The sequence below is a fragment of the Manis javanica genome, chromosome 9, assembly GCF_040802235.1.
Source record: "Manis javanica isolate MJ-LG chromosome 9, MJ_LKY, whole genome shotgun sequence".
Classification (NCBI taxonomy): Eukaryota; Metazoa; Chordata; class Mammalia; order Pholidota; family Manidae; genus Manis; species Manis javanica.
In genome coordinates, this window is record NC_133164.1 from 45,916,076 (window position 1) to 45,927,057 (window position 10,982).

Below are 10,982 nucleotides of genomic sequence, written 5' to 3' on the forward strand. Positions count from 1 at the left end.
GAAAATCTGAACAGACCAATTACCAGCAATGAGAATAACCTAGAACAAATGGAAAACTTTCTAGAAAAATACAATATTCTAAGGCTGACCAAGAAAGAAACAGAAAATCTGAATAGACCAATTACCAGCAATGAAATTGAACTGGTAATCAAAAAACTACCTAAGAACAAAACTCCTGAACCAGATGGTTTCACTACAGAATTTTATCAAACATTTAGTGAAGACCTAATATCCATCCTCCTTAAAGTTTAGCAAAAAGTAGAAGATGCAAAAATACTCAAAAAAAATAGTAGCAAATTGAGTTAAAAAATATATAAAAAATATCACCCATCATGACCAAGTAGGATTTATTCCAGGGATGCATGGATGGTACAACATTTGAAAGTCCATCTACATAATCCACCACACCAACGAAAAAAAGGACAAAAACCACATGATCATCTCCATAGATCCTGAAAAAGCATTTGACAAATTCAACATCCATTCATGATAAAAACTCTCCACAAAATGGGTATAGAGGGCAACTAACTCAACATAAAGAAGGCCATAATGAGAAACCCACAGCCAACATCATACTTAACAGCGAAAAGCTGAGAGCTTTTCCTTTAAGATTGGAAATAAGACAAGGATGCCCACTCTCCCCACTCTTATTTAACATAGTTCTGGAGGTCCTAGGTCCTAGCCATGGCAATCAGACAACACAATGAAATACTGGCAAAGAAGAAGTTAAACTGTCCCTTTTGCAGACGACATGGTATTGTACATAAAAAACCCTAAAGAATCCACCCCAAAAGTACTAGATCTAATATCTGAAATCAACAGTTGCAGGATACAAAATTAATACACAGAAATCTGTTGCTTTCCTACACACTAATGATGAACTAGCAGAAAGAGAAATCAGGAAAACAATTCCATTTACAATTGCATCAAAAAGAATAAAATAACTAGGAATAAACCTAACCAAGGAAATGAAGGACCTATACTTTGAAAACTACAAGACACTCATGAGAGAAAATAAAGAAGATACCAATAAATAGAAACACATCCCATACTCATGGATAGGAAGAATTAATATTGTCAAAATGGAAATCCTGACTAAAGCAATCTACAGATTCAGTGCAATCCCTATGAAAATACCAACAGCATTCTTCAACAAACTCGAGCAAATAGTTCTAAAATTCGTATGGAACCACAAAAGACCCTGACTAAGTAAAAATAAAGTGGGGGGATTTCATTCCCCAACTTCAAGCTCTCCTACAAAGCCACAATAACCAAGACAATTTGGTACTGGCACAAGAACAGACCCATAGACCAATGGAATAGAATAGAGAGCCCACATATAAAGCATATATGGTCAATTAATATACAATAAGGGAGCTATGGATATAGAATGGGGAAATGACAGCCTCTTTAACAACTATTGTTGGCAAAACTGGACAGCTACATGCAAGAGAATAAAACTGGATTATTGCCTAACCCCATACACAAAAGTAAACTCAAAATGGATCAAAGACCTGAATGTAAGTCATGAAACCATAAAACTCTTAGAAGAAAACATAGGCAAAAATCTCTTGAATATAAACATGAAGAACTTTTTCCTGAACGCATCTCCTCAGGCAAGGGAAACAAAATAAAAATAAACAAATGGAACTACATCATGCTAAAAACTTTCTGTACAGCAAAGGACACCATCAGCCAAACAAAAAGGCATCCTAGAGTATGGGAGAATATATTTGTAGATTATATATCTGACAAGGGATTAACATCCAAAATTTATAAAGAACTTACATGTATCAACACTGGAAAAGCAAATAACCCTATTAAAAAGTGGGCAGAGAATATGAACAGACAATTCTCCAAAGAAGAAATTCAGATGGCAAACAGGAACATGAAAAAATGCTCCACATTGCTAATTATTAGGGAAATGCAAATTAAAACCATAATGAGATATCACCTCACACCAGTTAGGATGGCCAATACAGAAAAGACTAGGAACAATAAATGCTGGCGAGGATGCAGAGAAAGGGTATCCCTCCTACACTGCTGGTAGGCATGCAAACTAGTTCAACCATTGTGAAAAGCAATATGAAGGTTCCTCAAAAAACTAAAAATAGCAATACCATTTGACCTGGGAATTCTACTCCTAGGAATTTATCAAAAGAAAACAACTTCTCAGATTCAAAAAGACATATGCACCCCTATATTTATTGCAGCATTATTTATAATAGCCAAGATATGGAAGCAAACTAAGTGTCCATCAGTAGATGCATGGATAAAGAAGAGGTGGTACATATACACAATGGAATATTACTCAGCTATAAGAAGAAAACAAATCCTACCATTTGCAACAACATGGATGGAGCTGGAGGACATTATGCTCAGTGAAATAAGCCAGGTGGAGAAGACAAATGCCAAATGATTTCCCTCATTTGTGGAGTATAACAATGAAACAAAACTGAAGGAACAAAATAGCAGCAGACTCACAGACTCAAGAAGGGACTAGTGTTTACTAAAGGGGAGGGGTGTGGGAGGGTGTAGAGGGAGGGAAAGGGGATTGTGGGGTATCATGATTGGTGCATATGGTGTTTGGGGGGTCATGGCAAAGATAGTGTAGCTCAGAAAAGACAAATAGTGACTGTTGCATCTTGCTGTGCTGATGGGCAGTGACTGCAATGGGGTATTGGGGGTACTCTCTAATAAGGGTGAATGTAATAACCACATTGTTTTTCTTGTGAAACCTTCATAAGAGTGTATATCAATGATACCTTAATAAAATAAAGAATAATAACTGTAATAGAAAGTGGGAGCTAATGGCTTTAGACCTATTTATTTCAGGTGCATCTCTGTGAACTTTGCATCAATAAACAAAGCAAGGAGAAAGTAAAGAGATGCTTAGTGTATTTTTTTAAGTAGTTTGTACTCAATATAACCAATAAATCTATTGAAAACCATGTTTGTGCACAGACCAAAGAGTAATCAGATATTTAACCTTTCTGTACAAGAATCTATAATCTTATATGAGGCAAAGGCCAGACGTTGTGGGAAATGACAACAGAAAAATAAAAGGATGTAAATAATACTATAGTTGATGAAGGATATGAAAGAAATCCTATGCCAGAGAATACTGTGTTTTATACACTCTCAGCAAAATATACTTGTACAAGGAGAAATAATGAGAATTAAATCCATGAAGTCATTCCAAAGTCTCTATTCTCATTGTGGTATGCAACCAGATGCAGACCTAGGAAGATATGGCCAATTTTTTCTTGTTATCTCTCCAATCAGGAAAAAAATATGCATTACCAGAATTAACGTGCTGTTTGACTTTGTGAATGCCCCTTCAAACTGTCAGTCCTCTTGCCAGTACTACAGCAGTAGCATTAACCAACGGAGTATGGACTTATTTCAAGCCCAGGTGTCGAGCAATTTGAAATGCATGAGTTCCTTGTTGTGAAACAGTCATTCCCTCTGAGGCTCATACTGTCCTCATCACTTCATGAACTGTGCACATGGCGAATATGCATTTACTTGCCTTTCTACATGCAAATTTCCAGGAAGACTAGAATATTGCTGTCTCCTACTCTATTTACACTTCCCACAGTAGGAATCAGGAAGGCAAGCTGCTAGAAAGGAGAAAGGCATTAGTTTTGAAGACTGTCTTAAAGATCCTACAATGATGGCATCGAGCGTGAGCACCATCAATGCAACAGATGGCCTCTGACTTAGACAAGGACATGATTTAGCATTATTTAAGAATTCCCACACAATAGAAATACACTGAAAAATGTCAAGCTGTAAACACAGTGGGATCTTCTAGATTGTTATTCTTAGGAATTTTTACTATTTCTAAGCTGATGGTCCTTTTCAGCTTCTTTGTTCTCTGTCACAGGAACTCTGAGGGTAATGATGAACAAGGCCTTCAATGTGTTTAACTTGATTTTATTTGGAAACAAGACTTATGAAATAATTTGTAATTCCTTTATATCTTTTAGTAGGCTCCAATAACCACTCTTCAAGTGCAAATTAAAATAATTGTACAGATAAGAGTTATCAAATGATGGATTCATAATTATTTTATGATATTGTTCTAATATCAGCAAATAAAGACAGCAGAGGAGTTCAATTTAATTATTTAAGCTAATTTCAGCAATTTTATAATCTATATATTGTATACATGGATATATAAATTAAATATGCCCCAAAGTTTTTTTTAAAAAAACTGTAAGTTAGCAATTTGCCCATTGTAGGTAAAATTGCAATATTTCCAGAATCTCTCACCTGGCCTTACTGCATCTCCATATCAATAGGTGTTTCTAAGTGGAAGAGAGTAGTCCATCTCCATATCAATAGGTGATTACAGGGGGGAACAAGGGCATATCTGGACAGGAGAAGATAGGTAGGGTCCTTTTTGCAGCTGGGTTGTAGGAGACACAGGCAAGCAGAAGTGGAGAACTGCTTGCAAGCAAAAAATGGGTTTCACCCACTTTATTTCACCCTTTGAATGATTTTAGTTTCAAAGGTAATTTGCCCTGAGCTGGAAGACAGATTTTTTCCCCCTGGAGTTACACCTTGAAGTAGTCAGCAGAACCTCTGAATACTAAATCTGTCTTCATGGGTGTGACATTTGGGCAGACTGCCCCGTGGATGGTGGGGGGACCCCCATGGCTGCTGTGGCAGGGGTTTCAACTCCTAGAGGGTTGGGGTCTTCCCCAGTGGACACACCAGAAACTGTGGAATTAGCCCTCCGTGAGATAGAAGACTGCTTAGAGGCCCTGAGTGGCCATGTAGCCCCTGGGATTGTGGGATATTTTTTCCTCTAGATAGTGGGAAGTGTTATTGAGGGGAGAGAGAAGGTTAATGAGGAGAAAAAGAGACTTCAGCAGGAGAGAGACACACTTCAGCATTGCTTGGAGGAGCTGGGTGATGACCTGTGGGATGCTCCTAAGGAAGGGAGACAGTGATTGAGAAGACAGGTAATACTTCTGGAAGATACGTTAGCAGTGAGGGAGGAGGCAGCCAGAGAATCTGCATTGCAGGAAGCCATGGGGGGGAGGGGAGAGTGGTGCCTTCAGCCCAGGAGATGGTAAAGAAAATGTCAAGGGAGGATGATGGGGTGGGGCCAAGGCCGCCATCCAAGGCACCAGCCTCTCCTAAAGGTCCACCCAGTTATCATTAAAAAAATAAAGGCTGGACAACTGCGGGCTCCTCAGCGGGGGGGAGCTGCCCTCTCTCCAGGCTGTGGAGCACTCCATGCTCTGCCCCTATACCCAGGATAAGCTGGTGAACGTGTGTATCTGGTTTCGGCAGAAGCCATCAGAACCTCTTCCTACATGGCTTTTGTGACTCTGGGATATGGGGGTGGAAAATATTTTTATGTCGGGTTCTGAAATGAGTAGACTGACTTCCCTGATGACTCACCCTTCCCTCCAGCAGCGGTTGCAAAGCGCCTGTCACATCTGGGAATCAGGTGCTTCTGGATTGACTGATAGCAGCCGTCAGTGCAGTTTGGCCTAATCAGGGTGATTTACCATACTTACCCACTAGTTGGAAAATGTATGCAGAGCTCCTGAAGGTGTTACGGGAGCTGGACATGAAAAATATCATCTATAATATAGATCCCCAGGGCCCTGATGAGGAGTTATTCACTGCAGGAATGAGAAATCTGGTGCTCCATACAGCTCCCCCATCTCTGTTTGGGTCCCTAGTGACTATTCTTGCCCTCCCCTAGGGAAACCCATAAGTGAGGCTACTTGTATTTTAGCAGATCTGGGGGAGGTTGAAACAATAAGAGCCTAGAAGGAAGTATGAACTACTACTGAAAGGAGAGGTGCAAAGGGCCCCATGGAGGTCTCAAGGACCCAGATGTGGGTTGATTTGATAAAGGTGGGGGTAGTGAAAGAAAAACTTAATGGGCAGCTCAACAGGATCTTGTTAGACTTGTGGCACCATTTAAAACCAGAGTAGCAGTTCCAGCCACTGAGGTCCAGGACACAGAAGCTGGAGGCAAAACCCCATGTCCAGCCAGCATCCCTGCAAAACCTCCTGGGGGACAATACTCAAGCTCCTCATGGGCCCTTACCCCCACAGGAGGACAATTGGGCATCATAGTTTGACTGAGGGTGTGGTCAAGGCCCCCACCTTTGGGGTAGGGCATTTACACCCAAAGGAGTATACTGCCCACATTTCTCCCATCCTTGAATATATTTTGGGGGTAGATATCCTGCAGAGCCTGTGGTTACAGGCCACTGCAGGTGAGTTCACACTAAGAGTACATGTGGTAAAGGTAGTACTGAGGGCACATGCTCAGCACCTGCCTGTAGCAGTATAAATTGTCTGGGGGACACAAGGAAATTGGAGAAACTCTACAGGAATTGATGAAGGTAGGCATCATAAAGCCCATTCATAGTCTTTTTAATTCCCCAGTGTGGCCAGTGAGAAAGCCAGATGGCGCCTGGCATATGACCATGGATTACAGGGAATTGAATAAAGTCACACCCCCTTTACATGCTGCTGCCGCCTCTTTAGCAGCCCTTATAGACACACTCAGTCATGAAGTAGGGATGTATTATTATGTTGTGGACCTTGCTAATGCTTTCTTCTCTATTGACAAAGCACAGGAAAGTGAGAAACAGTTTGTCTTCATGTGGAAAGGCTGGCAGTGGACATTAACTGTCCCACAGAGATACCTCCACAGTCCCACATTTGTCAAGTACTTGTAGCCGAAGACTTAGCCACATGGAAGAAACCACAAATGGTGCAACTGTATCACTACATTGATGATATCATGCTCACATCTGATTCTCTTGCAGGTTTAGAAGGGGCAGTTCCTAGACTGCTGCAACATCTACATGAGAAAGGATGGGCTGTGAACAGCACCAAGGTTCAGGGACCTGGTTTGTCAGTAATTTCTTTGAGGTTGTTTCATTAGATAAAACTAAAGTCATTCCTACAGCAGTCATAGACAAGGTTCAGGCTTTCCCTACCCCTATGACTATGGCAGTTTTACAAGACTATGGCAGTTTATGAAGTTTTGAGTATTTTGGGCTATCTGAGAGTGTTTATCCTGGACTAGGCACAAATTCTGAAGCCCTTATACCAGTTGGTATGAAAGAGCATCAGATGGCACTGGAATGAAACATGTACAGCAGCATTTACTGCTGCTAAGTGAGCAGTCAATTCCATACAGCCCATGTAATGGACTCCTGATGGCCCTGTGAGCTGGATGTTCATGTAACCAAAGATGGTTATGGATGGGGCCTTTGGCAGCAGCTTGAATTGACATGCCAACCTACTGTATCCTGGTCACAACTATGGAAAGGAGCAGAAGTCTGGTACACCTTGATAGAGAAGCAACTGGCTGCTGGGTACCACGCCTTGCTGGCTGTGGAGCCCATCACTGGAATAGCTCCAATAAAGGTAATAACCACCTATCCTATTGCAGGATGGTTGCAAGACTGGACCAAAGGCCAGGGAGTGGCATGGCATAGATGCGTACACTGGCCAAATGGGGTGCATATTATAGCAGCATAGCACCTTCTATACTAGCCCCTTAAGTGGAGAACTCCAATGCTTATTGGGCCAGTGACCTGTACTAGTAAAAAGCCAGAAGAACTTGCTTTTGAGCTACTGGTAGCTTATCAGGAGTGAAAGTCCCCTATACCTGAAGATGCTTGGTATACAGATGGCTTCAGTTGTGGGAAGCTTCCAAAGTGGAGGGCTATGGCTTTCCATCCTAAGACTGAGACATTATAGATGGAGGATGGAAAGGGGAAGAGCAGCCACTGGGCTGAGTTGTGGGTACTATGGCTCGTGATCACCCAGGAGCCTTCCCCTATAGTTGTGTGCACTGACAGCTGGGCCGTCTATTGGGGCTTGACCCTGTAGCTACCGACATGGTGCCATGCCAACTGGATGGTGGGTCACTGGCCCCTTTGGAGGCAAGAGTTGTGGCAAGACCTATGGGCCTCTGGTCAGACTATTAGTATTACTGTTTATCATGTAACTGACCATTTCCCTTTGGCATCCCCAAGAAATGATGAAGCAGACACATTGGCCCATGTGCGTTGGCTATAAGGAAAGCCTGCCTCTGATGTAGCCCAATGGTTACATCAGCCTTTGTTGCACACAGGGCAAAAGACACTGTGGGATGTAGCCTGTCACTGGGGCTTGCCTTTGACCTTTGAAGAAATTAGCAGAGCCTGAAAGGAGTGCTTTGTGTGCTCTAAGAGGGACTTAGACTGAGTTGTACAGCAACCTGGGACAATAACAAAGGGGCTAATACCCCTTGTCAGGTAGCAGATAGACTATATTGGGCCTCTGCCCATATCAGAAAGATATTGGTATGCCATGACTTGTGCTTGTGTGGACAGCTACTGGCCTGTTGGTTGCTTTTCTTGCACATTGTGCAGATAGCAAACCACCAAAAGGGGCCATTGTGAAAGATTGAGGGGTAGATTGTGAGATGAGATTTCTGGAGAGGTAAGCTGTGGGAAAAATTGCAATGTTTCCAGAATCTCTGGAATCTCCACATCAATCTCCACATCAATGCATCTCCACATCAATCAGTGTTTCCAAGGGGTAAAGAGAAGCAGTCTATCTCCATATCAATAGGTAATTGCAAGAGGCAATGAGAGTATATCTAGACCAGAGAGGTTGGGTGGGGTCCCTTTTTGCAGCCAGGTTGTGAGAGACACTGGCGAGCAGAAGTGGATGACTGCTTGTAGCAATAAACAGGTTTCTTCCACTTTATTTCTCCCTTTGACTGATTTCGGTTTCAAAGGTAATTTGCTCCAGGCTGGGAGACAGATTTTTCCCCCAGAGTTATAACCATAAGATAACTTTCTGGAGTGAATATTTTTATGACTAAGGTATAAGCACTGTACCTTAATTATAGCAGCAGGAATAGTGCTCATTTCATAAACTTAGTAAATACTTTTCCCTGGAAAAACATTCACCAATTGGAAAAAATAGATCTATGTTAAAAGATACATAGTCTTACTAAAATGAGATGCTAACAATTTCAGTGCAAATTAAGGTTGCTTTTAAAACAAGGAACAATGAGCAACATGTTTGCAAGCATAAAAAGAATTTTGGATTGCATCTGAAGATTTGTTTGCAATTACAATGCAGCAGTCATTCATACCATTATAAAGGAGCTTGTGAGCTCTGTTTGTTCCTTATTAGTGTTAGGAGACAAACAAAAAAACTGCATATTGTATATTAAGCCTGTTCATTAAAGATCTGAATCTCCCCTCCTTGCAACTCAAGCTGTGCATTAAATGTTCCAAGTAGGAAGATGAAATTGTGCTTATTCTCCTATCACATCATGAGTATTTCCAGGAATTGCTCCTTGACTATGTGGAGTTATAAGAGAAAGAAAAATGTTGATCTTTCACCACAGGCGATTTCCTCACTTTTTTTTAAAATCTAAGAATACCATCTAAAGTATATTTTAAAGAGAAGTCTGATGTCTGAGTTTTTATAAGGGCAGGTTATTTAGATGTCTGAGGTTATTTTTTTAATTAGTAGTTCAATATCATCCAAGCTTTTCTAGCATAACATCTGCTGGATAAAGATATATTTTTATTGACTTTTATTCAATGAGAAAAATGGGTGTGCACAATACTCACTGTGGTTCATTGTTGTCACTTTCTACTAATTTCAGCCATTTTAGTTGGACATATTCCAAAAGGAGTTTTTGTACGTCTCACTTCTTTGTCATGAGATTTTATCCATGTTTATTTGAAGAAAATGAAACTTAGAGGAAAGTCAACGCTTTCCATTTGTGATCACTCTTACTGACAGTCTGTAAAGGCCACCGAGTTGCACTATGGACACCGAAGAGGCAGGGAACGCTTTTGGTGTCCCAGATCCCAAGACCTTCGTCAAGATTGCGCCTCTCCTTTCGTGACCTCAACTTTCATTAGCCAGTGCTTGCCCGTCAGTGCTTCCGGTTTGAGAGAACATCAGCAATATACTTAGTTTTAGCTAGATTTGGTAAGGGAGGCTAGGATATGCCCCACAATTCCTTCATTGTTGCCATCCTTTCCTCCTCCCAAGTCAGGCTTCTGTTCAGGGGTGAACAGTTGCTTCTTTAAGCCGCAGCAAGGGCAATTCTCAAAATTAGCCATCTACTATATTAGGGAACCTGAGAACCAAATAACACTGACCTAAAATTAACATTGACTAATCAAATCAATCAATCAATAAATAAATCTAGCAGTGAAACAAAGGAGTTTGCTGTAACAAACTAAAAATAAACCTGATGAACCTTACTTTAATAATGGCCTTCACGCTGCAGGGTGATTCTTTTCTCTGCAAGTTACCATAAAGGGGGGAACATGTAACATCAAAATGCTAAATGTAAAAAGTTGATAAAATTGCCTATGTAAACTGAGTAACATAGATCATAACTCTATTCAGAAATACCACAAAAAAATTTCATGAAACTCAGAAAAGAAATTATATACATCGTCACTCAACTGGTGATTCTTCATTTGCTCCAGATGTTCTGCCTACCAGCCCATGCATGTAGAAATAGTTTATTCTTTTCAACTTGTGAGCATCATAGCATTGCCTGAGTCTTCTGTTCATTTGTTTAATATTTCATGTCATGGTCAGTTATGTTTTTTTGTTGATGTCATTTATTTAAAAAGTGAGCAAAGGAAAACTTGTACAACTGCATTCTACCAAAAAAATTATGAGCATTTGTTCAGTGAATGAACTGTAATTGATAATAAGACTAGGAAGCACCAAATATTTCATCTCACAACAAACCTTTATAGTAAAAACTGCCATTATGAACACAGAACATAATATACTTTCTAATCTAGAACCTTTCACAAAGTTTAAAATTCATGAAAATAACCAATGAAATTGTCAGAGTTTATATAAAAGGCCAAACAAGTGAACTTTAAAGTTCAAGTCATCAATAATGAAGTTAGCCAGAATTATTTGTAATGATTGAGATATAGTGTTATTTT